The 19678-nt window shown below is 39.9% G+C and overlaps 1 long non-coding RNA gene across 2 annotated transcripts in view; it reads right to left on the bottom strand.

The window, feature by feature from the left end:
* Positions 1 to 2456: 2456 nt before the first annotated feature.
* Positions 2457 to 19678, bottom strand: part of LOC128145162 (uncharacterized) — an 86067-nt gene continuing 68845 nt past the window's right edge. For both annotated transcript variants that reach the window (XR_008236362.1, XR_008236363.1), the window contains exon 5: positions 2457 to 4055. This is a non-coding gene — a long non-coding RNA (uncharacterized LOC128145162). The remainder of the gene's footprint in view (positions 4056 to 19678) is intronic.

Below are 19678 nucleotides of genomic sequence, written 5' to 3' on the forward strand. Positions count from 1 at the left end.
TACTTCTGGTGAGGAGTCCCAGGTGTGCTTATGCCTTTGGGAAAGTGCTTGCTCATGCTGAGGGAAAGAAAAGGTGCCTGCTGGAAGGTTTCCAAAAGACTGCTCCAAAACCCTCAACACCTTCCTTCTGCCCTGACCTTCCACAGGTAGCTCCTTATGGAATTCCTTTGTGCAGAGCAGAGCTGGGAAGACAGACACAGCCCAGGCAGCCCCCATCAACCAAACAGCCCCAGAAAGCAGTTGTGCGCAAGACAGAATCGACCCAGTTATTCAGGACAGCAACAGAGGTCCCAAATAACAGATGGTTTCCATAGTTTAATTACAAGCCACCTGCCCAATGGACAATCCCATCAGGAATGGCTGTTCACACTTTTGGGCAATTAAAGCAACCCATTCACCATTCTGTTCTATTTAAAGCCTGGTTTTGGTTTTTTTGGTGTGTGTCTCCCCCCCACCTCAGGTTTTAAATTTGTTATTGCCATTTTAGAAACTTAATGACTCCAGCTTTTTTTGAAAAAACTTACAGAATGTATTTGTTACTACTATGTACTGATATGGCAGCACATGCTGTAAGTGCATCAAAGTCAGACTAGATGCATCCTTTCAGTTCTTTGAATCTTGATTTGCATAGAAAGAATAAACATAGCCAAGAAAATAAAGCTTAGAGTTCACAGAGCTATTCATCACAGAATAGAGAAATAGTAGGCAGTGAGGCTTTCCTAGTAGTTATCTGGAGCCAGAAAGTAAAAATATTGTTCTTCCTGGTATTAAGATTTAAATAGATATTCAAGTAAATTCTAAAAGAGTCAGAGGACCAGAAGAAATATCAGTGTGGGAAGGTATTACATAACCTGAGACACAACAGAAAATACAAAATTATGAAAGTGCTGTGATCTCCTCCAATCCACCAGTCCAAACAGATCCAACTGCCACTGTTGTCTTAGTTCCCATTATTTGCTTGATGAATTGTGCAGAAAAAAAACCCCAACCAAGTCTGAATGTCAAACTTCAAGCTCTGCCTTTGGGAGAAGGGATATAGCTGAGTAATTTAGCAGTTGTGTTCTCACCATTTACTGCCTTGACCTGGCTTCAGAGATGCTGTGTGATGAGAGGGACCGCTTTGGCCAGGCAAGAGCCTTGGTCTCACTTTCCTTTCTGAGAAACAGCACACACTCTAGTCAGTCCTCACCCTCATGAGCATCACAGTGTAAGAAGCATCATAAAAATACAGCCAAGGTTACTGTTGGGAGTGAAAGCTCAAAGAAAATGGAAACTGAGAACCCCACTAAGGTTGAGCACATGGAAAATGGCATGTCACAGGATCCAGTTTCTTCTGTTGAAGCTGAGGGAGGACTTCAGGCTGCTGTTAGCAGCAGTTTAATCAGGAGCAGTAATGGTACCCTCAGTAGGGGAGAGGAAAGGATAAGCATTTATTTATGCCAGTTTCACTGAAATCCATACAGAAGAAAAGGAACAAAGAACTAAAAAATAAGTATCACAGTAGGAGGAGTAACCACTTTTACATACTTCCATTAGCTACACTAGACACTGAAAATAAAGCAAGAACTTCAGAATAAGGTAACAGAGGAGGGTGTGTGCTTTTTTTTTTTAAAAGGTGTCTGTATACAAAAGCAAGTAGCATGACAGAAAACCAAGAGGAACCAGAAGTACCTGCCCACAAAGGGGATTTCAACATCGTAAGTTTAACTGAAACAGTGGGGAAGTGAAACTGAATAGGAGAGGGGCTTGATGCTAAACATCAGGTTGATCTGCTTTTGAATTGCTTTATGGTGCTTGCCATATAAACAGTTGGCATAGACATACTTTATTCTGACATGAATCCTTAAAAGCCCAGTTGAACATCTATAAATACAGGAACAAAGCAATGCTATAAAAACTGCTGATATCTTAATACTGTTGAAGCTAAATGAGCCACAGAAATATTGCAGAGAATAATATATTGCCATTTTTATGACTATTGTGCATATGCTGGTCAAGACTCAGGAGGCTATATGGAATGAAACATCAGTAACAGCACTGAGAAAGTGCCAGTTAATTTAAGAAAGACTCAGTTATATCTAAGTCTTTACCAGTTTTGCAAAGTCAGAGACCTAGATGCCAACAGACTGGCATTGAGGAAAACAACATATAAAGCAAAGGACAAACACTTGTTCAACCTTAATAAGTAGCTTTCAAAGCTATATAGACAATCCACAGTTAATTTCAAGGGGGAGTGATTATTTGCACCAACTATTGGCTGTAGGCAATTGTCTGTATATTTTTACTTAATGTAGGAATGCGTAAGTGAACATGTATTTCTTGAGCATAGTCAGACTGATGCAAGTACTGGGGGGCTGTCTATACCAGACATTATAATAAATAGCTTTATACTCCCTAGGTCCTAGAAGACTTGGTGCAAACCTAGTTTGATACAGTAAACAGGAAAAGATACACAGTTCTTTGCATAAGAAGTTTTATTTGTTTTAGCAAAAGCAGAGTTTTTAACAGCAGCACTCACTTAAGAACCCTTCTGCCTCCTGAAGCATTGCCCTTCAAGAGGAAGAGTTCTGGATGCCAGCTGATCTAAAACCACCCATGTATAGTCCAACAGACAGACAAGCTTAGCCAAATCATACATTCCTTCACCCTTTGAGTGACCATCACAACTCTCCTGATATCCACGGTGAAAGTGCAAATGGCACGGAGCTTGCCAATGAAAGGTTAACAGTACAGACTTTTGCTCTACAAGCTTCCCCATTTACTACTGTGACTGTAGTCCAGGTCTGAAAGGACAACAATCCCCTGCTATTCCAGGCTTACTCTTCTCAAATTGAAGCTGCTGGTTTTGTCACTGCATGGCTGGATACAGTGCACAAATGAAGTGCACTAGTTTTGGTGCTGCTCAAGAAACAAGACATCCAGCTGGTATCAGCACTGAAGACATTATCTTATTCCTCCCCAATTATTTCTAGGCACCTTCTGTGTATAAGCCATGCTATGTGCAGCACATGTTTTAAAAAAGTCAAACCTATAAATAGCTCCCCACTACTCTCTTCTCCAAAAAGATTTCCCTAACTGTACAGCACACACATATATAGCTCTCCAACTGAAGTAAAAAAAAAAGTGAAGCACCATTACCAAGGCAAACTAATGGTTACATAGGTAGCAGGCATTAACTTCTGCCTGACAGCTACTCACACTCAGGTAACACTTCAATCCCTTGAACATTTTTTTTCCTTAACTAGTTTCAGACCTAACCTGGCTTAGAGCTCTAGTTGACACCAGCTGGATCCCTTGTGTGAGAACAGAGGGGGAGGCAGCAATTGGACATCAATTGCATTGTCTTCCTCAGAGATACAAGGGAGGTAACTTGACCAAAAAAAAAAAAGTGTAGATAACCCTCCACTTTGTATTTCCAGGCAGCTGGAAACCCAGCAGACAATGTAGCTGTTGCTTAACAAACACAGAAATCTACATTGTATGCCAGGTTCATGCCCCAAACCTGGACAGTCTTCCCATACAACCAATAAAAACAGCTGTGCACACCACAGTTCACAGTACATTTCCTCCCCTAACACATAGTAGTCATGCAATCAGCCAAGGTGACTGTTTCAATACCTATCCTTTGCAGAAGAGGTTAAAGATTCTTCATTGAAAAGAGTGAAGTTCAACTACCTTCTTAGCTCAAATTTGCAAATACTCTCATCAGTTTTGATTACTACAAGCCCCAAGACTAGGCTACAGAAAAGACTGTTGCTTTCCAATAAACAACATCCAGGTATTTAATCTGATTCCCACTGTGAAGTAGATCCAACACCTCAGGTGGGGCCACACCTCAGAAGTTAACTTGTTAGCACTGTGAACTTGCTCTGCACCCAGGAGAGAAGATAAAAATCCAATAAAAAGTCTAGATAGAAGATATGAGATGTCATCAGAGACCCAGTAGCCAGATGTAGCTGCTGATTGTAAAGACAGAATCTACACTGACTACTGAGCGATTGATGGGCAACTACAGGTTCTGGGTTGACCGATCCACAGCATTAATCCGACAGGACCTGCAGAAACAATTAGAAAAAAAAAGAAATCAGTATATGAAACAGTTCTGTAGATAAGCCTTCTTAAAGAATTTCCTACAGTTGGTATTACACAGATTTCTTGTAGATAGTAAACAGAAAAGTGTGTTGCCAGAACAGTCACCTCAGGTATGCAGTCATTAGCTTTTATAATTAACAAGTACTCAGTGTTCTGTATCTTTATTCTGAAATAACCTCTCATTCCCATGTACTAGTAAAGACCTTCTCCCAAAAACAGATAAGAAATGCTCACAAATATGAAGTAGAATAATAGCAGAACCAAAGTCACCCTAAGCTTCTCCTCAATCCTCAGACAATATTCTACAAGCAGCCATGAATTATTCAAAAACAGGCTGTTCTTACCCTGTCAGAAAGGGCATTCAGTAAATAAAAGTAAACTTAAAGGCACAGAGGTAATCCCAAAATGGGGAAATGTATCCCACATTGCAGTGAAAAAAAAAGTACAATTCCTACATAATGTAGCAGAGAGCAGGAGGAGGGCTGCTTAGAGTTAATTTCTATTAGAAATCAGTGCAGCATTTTGAGTCTTTGCATAAAAACTCCCGTTCATGGCAATTTGAAATCCTTTCATCTCTGGTGTCAAATGCAGGAATCCCAGCTCCTTTCTACCAGCTCAGGAGCCACTATAGCATAGTGCAGCACATCTGAGAAAGATCCCAGTGGATACATGCCTAGCTTGGCCTTCCAATGGTAACCGAAATATACTCTAGGTAACTCCTTGAAGTCTTTGAGTAAGCATTAAGGTTTTTACATTGCAAGAATTAAGCCAGTAAAGACATAAAATGGCTATCAAGTTAGAACTGCTCATTAAGTATTTCAAGTATTTGTTTAAATAAAACATTTATTTGGGAACTGGTGAGACTTTCAACTTTAGTGACAGAGTATTTTAACACTGTCACTGGCCTGACAAGTCGTTTTTTAAACACAGAACCATAAGTGACAAGAGCATTTTTATGTATTTTTAATCATGTAATTTTTTAGAGCAGTTTTACCACAAATGTTTGACTAGATTGTAACAATAATATCAGTGATTAAAGACTGGTCTATTGGAAAGGAAATAACTGGAACAGCTTGCTATCAAATACTTCTGGAAGAGTGGTTGCTGTTATGCCCCCATTGTAAGAGAAGCACAAGAGGTGCATGCATACACCACTGAACTTTTCCACAATGCAGTTTCACAAACATCATTTATTAAGCATGAATCAACATTATTTAATCCCTATACAGTACCGATGCTAACCTCTGGAGCTTGCACAACTGACAGAAGTTTGCCAGGAATAAGTACGTAACACTGAAGCATGAGAGCAGCAGCCCTGAAGCTGGGAAACAAATACTGGCATTTCTCTGCTGGAGAACTCACCTCAGTGATTTTCATTTACTGCAACCTGCCTGCTTCTCCCTCCTTTTGTAGGCAACACTTTTACACTTCCCTGGCTTCAATTGTCCTCAAGAGAAGCCAACATAACCCTCTACTGTATTGCCACCATGCTCCAGCCTAGGGCTAGCCATCCCCGACCTCAGAACAAGCAACACTCCCAGCTTCCCTCTCAGTTAGGGCCCAGCAGCATGCAGGAGGAAAGGGTCATCCTACCCTATCCCATACCAGGACAGAGCTTTTCCACCACAGGCACTTCTGGCTTGTGGCCACTCAGGGAAGTCAGAGGGAATATCTCCCCTCTGATCCTCAGTCAAGCAGGATCTGGGATAAGCCAGAGAAAGCACAGTCACTGTGTCTTCAAGGAGAGGCCAAGAGGCTCAGCCAGCAGATTTACAAGACTCTTGGTGTTACAAATGCTTTTTTAAATTAAGAATTTTTATTTTAATGAAAACACTTCTGATTTATCATCAACTATTCAGTCATTTGTGCATTTTAGCCAGGCCCCTTGCATCTGTAAGAGGAGCAAGTGAAGCGAGGGGAGGAACAGAGCTTCAAACCCAGACACCACCCTCCCTCTGAGGGCAGGCTATGCTGAGGGGCAGCCACCAAGCAGCATTTAAGACCCCCAGAGCACTGAAGCAGTGGGGCACGCATGTGCACCCACCACAGGAAAAGGTCAAACCCCCCAGAAGACGAAGGGTTCATCACTTCAAGTTCAGGGCTCTCACAGGAAAGGAAAGGGAGGTGGTTTGTGAACACCTCAGAGATGCAGGGGCTCTTCATGCATCCATAACATGAAGTCTCAAGCTGTACCATAAGCCTGGGCCATGGATCCTCAGATCCAGTTGAGCCATGCCCGAGTTTGATATTTGTGCAGACAGGAGTCTTACTACTTCATGAAAGCAAGAAATACCAAGTTACTGAGAAAACCCCCACCATCTGTCATCTATAAAACCTCTACGTGAAGCTTTTGACACTGGTGAACTGCACTAATATGAAGGTTTATTGCCAAAAATGCAAGTAGCAACTAAGCACATCACCACATCAAGTAAAAATTAGAAAAAAAACCTACTAGATGTGTGTTGTGCATCAAATAAAAAGGCAGGTGACTAGAACACTTGTGAATCACCTCCTAACAGACTCCTACCTTTACTTGCTGAATCAAGATACACTTAATATGATTGAATGACATTTATGTAGATCAACCACGGCAAGAAAGGTAACTGATACATACACCACTGTAGTTTTTCCAGTTTGAATAAAGCCAATAACTCAGTTTTTTAATCAAAGGCCTAGCTGTTGAGTTGACAGGAAAGAGAACAAACAGGTCCTCAACAACCAGCTTTGCTGTGAGAGTCATATCATGGGCTAATACACTATAAGGATAGGGCTGGCACTGACAAGCATTAAAATCTGTAATGAAAACAGGGAAAAGCTATTCAGCATAAAGACCAAGGAAGGTGGGGAAGGAAGAAGGGAAATGCCAATTACTTGGGTTTGAACAATAGTTCTTCCCATGAAGTTACTGAATTTGGTAAAAGTTTTTTCTTCTGGACAGTGCTGCCACAGGTTTCAAGTGAACTGAACACAAAGAAACAGGTGCCATTTTACTAGTTTGCTTAGAATCCGTATTGTGATATTTATAACTCGGGCAGGGGGATGCTTTCAATAAAGAAGTCATTACCTGGATGTTGGCTTCAGTAACTTCCCAAACAAAGCAAGCCAGCAGCTCTGTAAGTTCAGAGCTGACAGTTTCACCAAGATTTAATAAAGCCATCACCAGGGACAGCCAAAACACTTAATTTCAGTGCACTGGCACTGCAATTGAAGAAATATTTCTCCATGCTTAATGCACAATACAAAGGAATTTCAGTATTTACCAAGCATGCCAAGAGCTTCTAATTACCTAATATGAACTTAGGCAAAGAGCCATTATGTCTTAAGATCAATGCATTGTTTCAACCAAGTAGGCATACACTTTATAAAGGAAATGCATAACTGTGGAGTTCAGCTATGCACTGCAATACACACTACTTAATGAAATGGGAAAGTTAACCGAGGCGGTAACTTTTTTTAAAAGCCCACAGTAATAATACAGAAGGTGAAACCAACATTAAATACAGGTGTCTAATTAAAACACATTCTTACACACATGAATTCCTCTGCAGTTACGTAATTACACCAGGGCCAGGATATCTCTGCAGCAAAGTGTGTTTTCAGTGATTCCAGCTCCTGCATACCTCAGACCCTGTGACTGTAGTGGTCAAACCCATTCAGACCAGCTGATGGTCACTTGACTCTCCGCACTATTTATACATTGCTCCATTAAGTGAAGCTTCTGATTGGGCTGAATAGATTTACGAAAATCCTGCCCAAGACATTTTTTAAATTGCTTTGCCAGAGAACACTAGAATGAGCAAGCCTAGGGAGGTATAAAGTTGGCACAGCCTTCTAAAACAACTTCCTAAAGGCAAAACCACTTGCATTCCCACAGGCCAACTAGCTAGCTTGTTTTTAAAACTTAATTGCTGATAAATGCAAACACAGTTACCTTTAACCAGGACCTATTTTTGAGTTGACTTCAGACAGTCTTTGAAGGATTTGATACAAATAGATAAGAAACTGGCATAGTTGTAAAAACCCATAAAGGATGCTGTAAATAATTATTTATTCTAGCATGCAAAAAGCCCGCTACAGATCAACTCAAAATAAGTTATACAGGCATAAATAAAACAGGTTTGATATGGAGTTAAGCAAACTGTTCACTGAAGTTGATGGAATAATGAATAACTGAGCCTACAACTTTGAAGAGTGGCACAAAGCTTCCATGGAAGGGTACATGCATGAGTTAAGGTTCCTAAGCTAGGGGGTTCTGTATGCTATGAAATTATAGAACTTCCTTTCTGTAATGCCTGCATCAGGACCACACTGTTCTGCAAGTAGCATTCAGTTGTTAGCTATAGTTAGTAAGTGCTTATACCCCAGTGCATTGTAACTGTCCATTGGATGGTAATATAATATGAGAAACTGAATTAACTTACCCACCAAATCACAATTTTGCAAGCAGTAAGGTAATTTTTTTATACAGACAGCAAACAGTGCTACTGAAGTTTCTGTTTAGGTCCGCAGTGTTAAACAAACACCTTGCCAGAGGATTCCAGCTCAGTTCTTTACAAGACATATGGAAGGTAGCTTTCTGCACGCTAATGGTATTACAGAAACACCTACAGTTAGATCTGCTTGTGTGGACACAAACCCAGTGTTCCTATGCATAAGGCAGGGTTACAGTGCAGAAGATTGCCAAAGCAGAAGAGAGGTGACAAGGGAAAGCGAGAAACCACACTCTCCTCCCAAACTGTGCACCCCTGGGCTCCTCTTTTTAACCCAGACCTACACAGGGCATGAGACACAGACTGTTGGCAGCCCCCATGCCTGTGCAATAGGTTTGCCAGACTCGCTGCACATGGATATTACAGGCATACATCAGGGTATAGCACATATATGAAAGAGGCCCACCCAGCCATTTAAGAGGCAAATGGTTGGTGCTTACAGCATATTAACATTGCTGTAGCAGAGATGCTAGGCAAGATTCAAATGTCAAAGAATTCTTTTGTCAGATCTTTAGCTAGCTTAACTTTCTTTTCTAAACAGCATGCATGCACCTTGCAACAGCACACACCCAGTATGCCAAATACTAATAATTTGACTAACAATCTAACTGAAACACGAGTAGAAACTAAATGGGGTAAGCAAAAAATACTGTATTTTAGTGCAGATATGATTCAGCTGAGATTGAGACTAAGTACTACTAAATTCTGATGCTGGCTGAAGTTACACAAATAAGCCTCTCTCAATACCCCTACAGCACATAATCTTTGATGGCTGGGCTCTAAAAGCCCTACTATGTCCTTACCATGCAATTCAATTCAAGCTACCATGCAGTTCAAGCTTGCATAGTAACCCAGTCTGTGTGGAAAACAGGGGCCCTCATCTTTAGTAACACTGTCATTTATTTATGCCGGATACCTATGTGCAGAGAATTATCAGGGAAAGAAAATATCAATGTGAAATGGCAACCTAGTGAATAACTGAAAGCAAGCCAGGGATGACACAAGTTTGATCCAGAAGTTGGTTAACAAGCCAAGTGGCAACAATTCCTAAGACTAATTCCCAGCACTGACAGTGATCCTTCCGTATACTCCTCCAGGACTTACTTTAAAGATAATTACTCTTCCAAGTGCAGTTAGTACTTACTTCAGAGGAGAACAGCATTCATATGTTACTTGAACTTTGCAATATAAGGCACTTGATTACTCAGTGATTATTATTACAAAGCCACCTGGTCCTGTATCACACCCTAACAGGCAATATGACAGTGGTGAATATAAATTAATTTACTGTCCTTTTCCCCACCCTCTCCTCCTAATTGCCTTCCTGTGAAGTGAACTCAGCTGGGGGAGATAAACATCTCCCCCAACCCACTTTCAAACAAATGCAATATGAAGTTTACTACATTTATGCTGTAAACTTAAACTGTTTCTGATCACCTTACTATTCTATAAGGAAAATAACTCTGCCGCCCAAGCAGACCTGGGTAAACTGAGGAAAGAAGATACAATAACTACCTAGATAAGAGTTTTAAATCAATTGGTTGTAAGCCTGTAGGATGGGGATCCTGGACTACAGACATGGTTTGGGTATTATATTGCCTTATGGCTCAGAGGGACTCACTTTCTCACTCTGAGACATGGAGTGAGATGACAGCCACCTTCCCCGGTAAATGCTAGAACCATCTCAACAAAAAGGAGAACAAGTCCACCCAACATGTCACACCTGTTATGTTATACAGCAGCAAACTTTACCCTGGAAACACAAGGGGCAAGTTACACATTAGGAAGGTCTGAGTGTTACATTATCCACATATAAATTAAGAAGATGCAGAGTCTACAACTAGAACATACATCTTAAGTAGTGTTAAGGTAGACATCTAAAAAAATCATTACGGAACATTAAAGCTCTCGGAAGCCTGGAAATATGAACATAACTCCCAGATTACAGTAAAGATGCAGTTAAGGTCTTCAGAAAATTTGAAATTAAGTTAGAATTGGTATTCTAGGTAAGTGTTCTCCAAATTATTTAGAAGATGAAGCACCTCACAACAACAAAAAATAAGGATGATAACACTTAAAGAATTAAGAAATCTTCACAAGAGAAATCTGAAAGCCAGGGACACATTTTATCTTGTCTGAAGATTATCACATGACAACAGCATGCTACTATGCCATAGAGACCTAAATGCATGTTTATCCCACAGCTCACATGACTTTGCTTCCTTTAGACCATAAATGGTAAAGAGGAATATGCCCAGCAAAAGAGCAACAGGTACAATGTATTAAGAAGCTTCCCAAAATAGATGTCTGTTCTACAGAACCAGTGCTAATATTTACCAATATTAAATCCACATGAAGCACTACACACCAGCAAGTCACACGCAGGTTACAGACACCAATTCACACAGCTCTTGATCAGCAATATGCTATGTTTAACTTGAGAAAGCAGAAATAGTGATGTGTAAGGGACACTGGCATCAATGCTTTAAAGATACTAAATTTCTTACTCCAAATTGGTACTCCTAGGCATATTGTGGAAGAAGTCACACAGATCTAGCTTTACAAGTTAACCAGCAGAGGAGTTTTAAAATACACACAGGACCAAGAGTCCATAGGGAAACAAAAAGATTGTGCCTTACTGGAACAACCATTTAAATGAAGATCTCCTCCCCATATATAAATATACAGACACATACACACACTTGCACTGGAGTGATGAGATTAGGTAAACATGGACAAACAAGCACAGTGGCAGGGGAGAGAGATGGCTGTCAGTACTACTTTACCTTCTTTGAGCATTTAAGCAGAAAGACCTATTTGGATCTGGGACTGTACTACATGGGCCATCAACTGAGTTATTAAATAAGGCCCCTCGTGCTTGACATCATACAGATAATTAAGAGGCAGGCAAAAGAAGTAGCTGCATCCGTCAGTGCAAAAGCACTCTGTACATACTGCTAAACGGTAAGTTTTTAGAAAATGTCACATTAACTAAGGTAAAAAGGCACAAGTCTGGGGTAAGTCTCAAGGATGCCAGAGATGCAGACAGTACTACTATTGTTGCTGATAAATTAAAGGCTATTTGTAACATACGAAGATGACTTTCATGGATTTTAGCAATGTAATACTAGAAGAGGGAGATAAATGGGATACTGCAGAAAAAACATAAAGCCACAAACTTAATAGGTCAAAAAGTATACATGACCACATTGTAGTATGACAATTTAACTTTTACTTCATCCCTTTCTCAAAGAGGGAAATATGGAACCTGGAAGAGAAGACTGAACTTGCGGAAATATTTTGTGCAAGTGATAACTACCATGAAACAGAATAGAGGAGGCACCAGCTGGAGAAGCCTCTTCTCCCATGGTAGATACAATCTCCAGGCTGTTTTACCCAGTCAGAATCTTGCCAAGATTATCCTCTAGTTTTTCCATAACATGAACTGTTTTTAGACCATCTCCAAGAAAAACACAAAAATTAGCCAAGGACTGTTTTTGTGTAAAATGTAACTGGAAGGAACCAAAAGAGTAGCTCATTTGAGTATCCAATTCATTGGGACAAGATACGTCAAGAATCTCAGGAATAGTCAGAGATTCAAAAATATATCCACAACAGAAAAATAGCAAGCAGTATTGTCCTTTGCTAAGGTGATCTTAGAATGAAGAAGGCAAATTTATTCAGGGCAGGCAGCAACTATGGTAATAGGAATTTACAATACTGAGAAAACAATAAGGACTAGCATACCAGTGGGTTTGAAAAAGGACTCATGAAGGGAAATCCCAAATAGTATGAAATATCAGTAATATTTAATCTTGAATGGATTGCTAATAGGTTCAGGTTATGACAGAATAGTAGACTACACGAATCACAAGGTTGTCTCAGTTTTGAACTGTATATTAAGCAATATCTCCTACCAAAACTTTGAGATTAACACTGCACTACAGTGTGTAGTGGACAGTGATTAAACTCATTCTGCAGTTTGAGAAGCTTTTCTTGGTGAGTTATGAACACTGCATTACAACAGCAGATCTTAACTGGAGCTTCTCATGAGGACTCCTGACCTGGTTCAAATAAGCACTACTTCAAGGGTACATGAAGTGCCCACATTACACAGGAAGGATTTCAGTCTCCAAGTGGAGAACTCTGCTGAGAAGCCATTATTCCCAGTTCCTAATACATACTTAAACTACTCAAAACAGACTGTGACTACAGGCCATGTTATAGAAACATGGGCTATACCTGACCATTTAATCCAGTTTGATTTACTGCAATGCCCACTCACTAGTCATTGTTAAATTCAGCTGCTTAATAGGACATCTTATCTTAAATGCAAGTATTACCTATTCCTAATAACACTGCAGAGCATGAGCAAGTCCTAAGTATTCCTCTGGGAAGTTTTACAAGTTCTGTGGGATTGTTTGCTTTTTTATTCCAAGTATTTAAGGTATTCAAGTACTGCATTATCCACAGTACACTAGAGTAAACAAGAAAGCCTTTTTGAATCAGGCCTACTCCAACTCAATAACTTCCTCCCCAAAAGGGTTTTTCATTACCAAAGATACAGCATGAAGAAATGATGGCAGAGTATACTCTAAAGGTAGAGTTTTAAAGACCAAGCATCTAAGCAGCACAGTGAGGCTGACCAACCAAACCAAAAAACTTATTGTACATCTGAACACTATAAACATCTCAAAAGCCCAGAACTCAAAATGAACTTAGAGTAAGTATGAATTAGCAAGCAGAGGATACAGACCAACCATTTCACATGTGCATTTGCATCAGTATTGTGAATTAAGATTGCACTTCAGAACAGATATGGCTTGATGAGTGAGGTGGTCTCCATCTCCCTACAGCTGAAAGACATACTGACATAAGTATATCAGTACACATTTTGTTTAAAAAAAATCAGTAGCAATCTCTGTAATAAGCACAGAAGACAAGTGGCAAGGAGTTCTATATTCATTCACAGTAGTCTAACAGCAAGGTTACCTGAAGAAGGGAAGTTACATTCACTGTAAAATAAACCGCACAACAGTCAGGAATGTGTCGGATCCATTACTGCAATTAAATTTAATCTTTGAAGCAAAACCTTTAGAACTAGATTCCTGTTACAGGTCAAGATGACATTAAGAAAACTTAAATGTGGCCATATTAAATTTAGATCTCACACGGTATACTTTCATATACTTAATATCAGATGAAAAGAATAAAAAGGAAAGATGTCTTTGTAGTATAATAGCAGTTTAAAATTGTAACTATTATTAAAGCATATTTTAAAAACACCAGGTAGATTTGTCCTGATAAACCATTTAGTAAAGTCTAGATACGCCTGATATTTTGTAATACACAGCAGTAACACAGGAACCACTATCAAATAGCCAGTCTCATTAATCCTCGCTCTTTTCTAAAGGTGAGGGAGGAAGCCCAAACAAAAACATGCACATGAACAATTCTGATAGGCAGCAAGGACGACAGGCACTCTTGACTTTCCATTCTATGTCTTCTAATGGCATGATCAGCTTCAGACTAAATCTTAATTCTTTTTGTTTCTCTGCCCATGAGAGATTCACAACTACTGCTGTGAACATGCAAAGTAAGGCATGAAAAAATTCCTTTTTCCTGTCAAAGACTGTAAGGAAGGCTGAACACCTTACTAATAAAGCAGAGTCACTCAATTACAACCTTTAGAGTTACCGATAACACAGCTTTTCCACTCTAATTGTTTTCTAACTATACAGCATAGTTAGCACTGTATATAGTGCACAGATAAGAGACCTGGGAGTTACATTTTCCAACACACATTCAAAACATTTTCCCATCATCTGTGTAGTAGCATTTTCTTCTAAATGAAATGTATGTTGCCATTTGGAGGCTTGCTTCACCATTCCACTGCAGTAGCCTTCTAAAGGCTCCCAGGGGAAACATCTCCCTTTTGCTGGCAGAATGCCTCATGCAGCATCACTGGGTAACCAATGGGGAAATCCAGTGCACTATATGAATACAAACATCAGCACAAGATAACAATTAGGCAGCAGAGTTGCACATATCAATAAACTAGAGGAAGTGTATTAAAACAGTCACTTTGGAGATAATGCCATTCAGAGCCTAGATCCTGGTATATTCCCAGCTTGCATAATGTGTACATAATCACAAGTAGTACATGTACAAAAAATCCACTGCAAAAGTCAGGAAGACTATAGTAAAGTTGTTTAAAACTAAGGCATTCTAAAGAGGCAAAGATTCAGAGTACAAGACAAACATTTTCAGTGAAAGTAATCCACCTGACATCTCAAAAAGAGAGACCCCCTTTTAATAACTGATGCCTTCAAGAGAACTTACTCAGCTAAAACTATATATTAAATCCTAGGAAGTGCAGCACAAGTGTTTTGTACCACATCTTGCCATAACAACTGGGAAATAACACTACAGGTTCTAGTGGGTTTAACTGGTTTCAGTATTACTTACATGTGCTGAACAATTAAATGTGGCCTAAAATTTGTCAGAAGCTGTTTCTAACTACAATGTCTAGCTGACATACCACCAGTGGAGTAATGAATCAGTCATACACAGACACATCATTGGAAATTCTCCTGAAAAATAACCAGGCACTTCATCTTAAGGGCAAGAAGTGCAAACTATGAGGGAAAACAGACTGAAGCAAACAAGCATTCCCATCCAGCACTGCTTGAGAGTTCTGTTAGTGGCAGGACAGAGGAGTTCAAAGTTCACTTTCACAGTTGATGTGGGTTTCCTTTAAGATGCCTGGAAAATGACTATGTTGACCACATCCACATTCTGAAATACTTTTTTGAGAACTCCTAACGAAGCTTCAGCCAAAGGAACAGGAACTGACTCATTTGTACAGTACCCATCCACTGCACAGTCACTCTCAGATGTGTGCTGGAGATGCACGTGGGCAGGAATAAAGCAGTCAAAATTCACATTGTATTTGAGAGACTTCAGTTAGGGATTTTTGTATTGACATGCCAGCACTCTGCATGAAGGTGTGCTCACAATGCATCTTTATCACTACAGCCTGCCACTCACTGTCAGTGTCAGCTCTGCTATTTCCGTTTCTGAACACAAATTTATGTACAGAACTGAAAACTGTGAGCTGAGCTCAAGACCATGAGCTCTCCAGTGTATTTTACTATTTGCAACTCAAACTGGCCATGAACAAAGAGATAAAGATAAATGAGCTAGCATGCTATGAGAAACTGTGTGTAGAGTGGAAAAAAAAAAGTGTACCATTTCAAATGGACTTGACTGTACATACTGTGTGAGAATCAGCTCATCCATAGTTATGTTTTACTACAAGATAAAACAGTTCTGAAAGTGAAACTTGAAGGATCAAACAAATCATTCCAATATTTCCGATTCACTTGGCAATCTTCAGTGCATTGGAAAATAGTATGCAATGAAGGAGGCTCTGTACAGGACATGTATACTACCAAGTATCACCTTGCGGCTGTTAGCTATGTATAGACTTGCAGAAAACAGGCATCCCATTTAAAAGTCAGCTTTCTACAAAATAGGTGTGCCACTAAGCCATTGTTTAAACCCACCGAAACTGCACTGAATCATTTCCCTGAATAGCATCACAATGAAGTGGGTGTGTTGTTTTTAAATCAAGGTGTCTGCTAAGCAAGTTCCTTTAACAATTTTTGATTATCAGCACATCCCCAAAGCATAAGATGTATCTCCTAAATTCCATAAAAATTGCACTTACAAGCACAGGATACCAAAGAAGCAACTCTGCACCAAACAAATTAGGGAAGGTAAATGCCAGATTCCAGGAAGAAAATACCTTTGGTCTGACTACAGAACTATGCTGCTCAGGATATCCATTAGAACCTCTGCTGCTCATATCTAACTGGGCTTCTGAATGCAACCCTTTAAAAAAAGGTTAACCTGACATCCCAGAAATAGTTTTTCCAATGGTTGTGGCTCTCCCAGCTGTCACAAAGAAGCAGCTTTATCTACAATGTACAAGTGTTTTGTTCTGGTGGTTCCCCCTCCCCCCCCAAAGGAATATTTTATTTGACTAAGCTTCCCTGCCCATATCTAGGCACTTTTTAATTGACATTCACTTATGTGGTATTGAATTGCATACTGCTCCTCCACCACAGAATTACATGCTCTTAACCTCAGCCAAGATGTTAGAAAGTTCCAGTAGGCCAATTTATCAGGCAGCAAAAGTATATTGAAGGTGTTGAAACCAAACCAGTCAATCTCTGAAGTTACATGTTATTCGTGGGGCATTCTGGCTACAACATTCACCTCTTCAGGCAGAAACTCCTGGGGAAAATACAGCACTCAGCTTGTCAATACAGCTTTTTTCCCCTTCCCTACCAGATCAGATAATCTAGCAGATGTGTTCTGTGCCTAACAGGAGAGCAAGACATGCCATGGTACTTCACAGTTAAGAGGCAATTAGACATTTCTTATTCAAATATAATGCCACCTTCTGAACTCATTTTCTAGTATATGATCCACATATCTTTTTCAGAGGAATTTTTGCTATATAACAGTGCTACTAAAATACGTCATTTCTAAGAAAGAGAAATCTAGATAGGTAAGTCATAAGAGGTTTCTTTTGTGGCGTAAGAAACAAGTGGTACATTTCAGTTTTTATTACATAAAGGTATCTCCTACAATAACCTTGCTGCTATTACTAATAACTACTAGAAGACAAGACATCACCTTTCGCGTTCAGAAGTGAACCATTCCTCCCCATCATTCTACGTACCGAAAATGAGTGAACAAAACCAGCAAGGCAGTTGCAACTTTGAGCATCATCCTGACATCAGTGTCCTTTCACTAAGATTGTGTATGGATTTCAGAGTCCCAGAGGCTCATTCTTCCTGCAGCCATGAACCAGTTGTGAGAAAGCACTTTGGTTTTCTGGATGTGAAGTGAGATTTTTGCCTTCTCCAGCTACTGCATAACAGAAGGTCTTAGTGAGACCTGTTTGATATTCCTCAACTAACAGTTTCTAAGCAGTTTGAGGCAGGTGATCACCCAGCTAAAGCAGTGCCACTATTGAGAGTCAAGCTCATGCTGCACCTGTTTGACCAAGGGTAGCATTTTTATGTTCTATATATGAAGATGGAAAGCTTGGATATCATCAGTCATTTCAACCTCTCAGACATCCAAGCATCACAAAGCAGAGCTGGACTACTGCAGCTGACAACAGTGAAGGAGACAGGACAACTAGTAGCATTCAAGTGAACAACTCCCTTAAAAGAAAAAGGGACAAGTAAATCACAGACAACTTCCACCAAAAGATTGCCTACACTAGGCAGCAGACCAGCAGCAGAGTGGAAACAAACCAGTCACTTGACTTCCAGTTCCTCACCCCAGCCACAAGGCACATCCTCTTCTCTACTTGCACTAACAATTACTCCCAAGCATTAACGACACTGCACTGCAGCACTGTTTAGCTGGCACCTACTAACCAAAGGTCAAAAACCTTTTAAGGATGCTCAGAAACCAGAAGAAAAATTCCCCTAAGCAAGGATCAGGGCAGTTCCCTGGTAAAGCAGTTTAATACTTTCATAGCCCATACTGCAGTTTTTCCTCTCCAAGAGCATCAGAGTTTCTAACACCTTGCTCTCCTTGTGTCCTACTCAGGCTCTCCCTATTGCAACTGCAAGTACTATTATGCAACTTACGTGAGTGCTACATTTCCTATAGTTTCCGGAAGAAAGAATAAACATTGGATTTCATCCTCATTCCACAGCTGCTTGTGGGGAGGGAGGCCTCCCATCCACTCCTTCCTCCCCTGAGGAATTTCAGCAGAGGGACAGATCTCTCCCAGCCAGGGCTCCAGCTCAGCTGCAGAAGCCGGTGCCGCAGCATGCCTACTTCAGCTACCACCCACCCAACCCCACCAGGCACATCAGGCACTTTGCCTACATGTCATTTTGTATGACAAAATACCTGCCCGTTTAGGGAGCTGGCATCCAGAAGGCTGGGTTTGCTATTGTTAGACATAAATTGGAAGCGCCAATTATTGACGATAATCTCAATTTTTTTTTTTTCATTCACTAGGGACTACAAGTGCAGACTTCATTTTTGAGGCTCATTAGTAACTACAGTGCAAATTGATCACTACTAGCACACATACTCAAAGCCCAAACAGTATCCAGCAGAACACTATTACTGTCACTTACTTATTGAGAAGTCAGTGCTTTATCAAGCACCTAAAGAAATACCCACAAGCTTTAAGAGACACACTCAACTGATTTAGGAAGAATTATGCACTAAGTGATTAGTGGTACTACAAATGTAGCCATTAATGATGAGTATTTACATATTACACCTCTCCTGAATTCATTCAGAAGCTTAAATAAGGCCATAGGTTTGAAGAGTTAAATATTTGTTGATGCTACTTGAGGATCTCCCCCATGCAAAGGTTGTCATTTTACTAACTAGTGAACTTGGTTAGAACTTTTGCAACTTGCAAGATTTGCCTGAAAATTTATCTTTCCATGTGTTAACTAATTTAAGGAAATACCTCAAAAAGAGACCAAATTCTCAATTCTTTTAATTTCCAATTTGCTAGCACAAACTTCCCCTTTGTGCTTGCAGGTGGATACTGGCAAATACCTCCTGCTTTTATACAAAACCAGGAATGTTATCATATGTTCATATTCACATGATCATGTCCCATTCAAAGCATTCAAACACCATTCTGTAAAGCACACCTCCAAATGCCAAACCTTCCTTATCACAGTATCCTACCTTTTAACTAAGCCCAAAATATGAAGTGAGATTGTGTACAAATGTTATAGAAGTGTAAGTCTGTTCTTTTAAATATTTTCAATGGAATTATTCAGTGTTTTGTTTAATGTCTGTTCCCCCCCAGTACAAATTAAAAAGACAAAGCAAAACAGGCCCCTCAAAACCACAACTACTCCAAGTATTTTCAGTGAAGATACAGACAGCATTTGCTAATAGAAACCATTTCATGTTTATTGCCCAACCACACACTTGTTGGGCAAGGGCAGCAAAAGATTAGTAAAATACAAATACTTAATTATTCACAAGTCATCCAGACCTGTGACGTTTTCCTTAAGGTGTGAACAGCT

This window comes from Harpia harpyja, chromosome 8, assembly GCF_026419915.1.
Source record: "Harpia harpyja isolate bHarHar1 chromosome 8, bHarHar1 primary haplotype, whole genome shotgun sequence".
Classification (NCBI taxonomy): Eukaryota; Metazoa; Chordata; class Aves; order Accipitriformes; family Accipitridae; genus Harpia; species Harpia harpyja.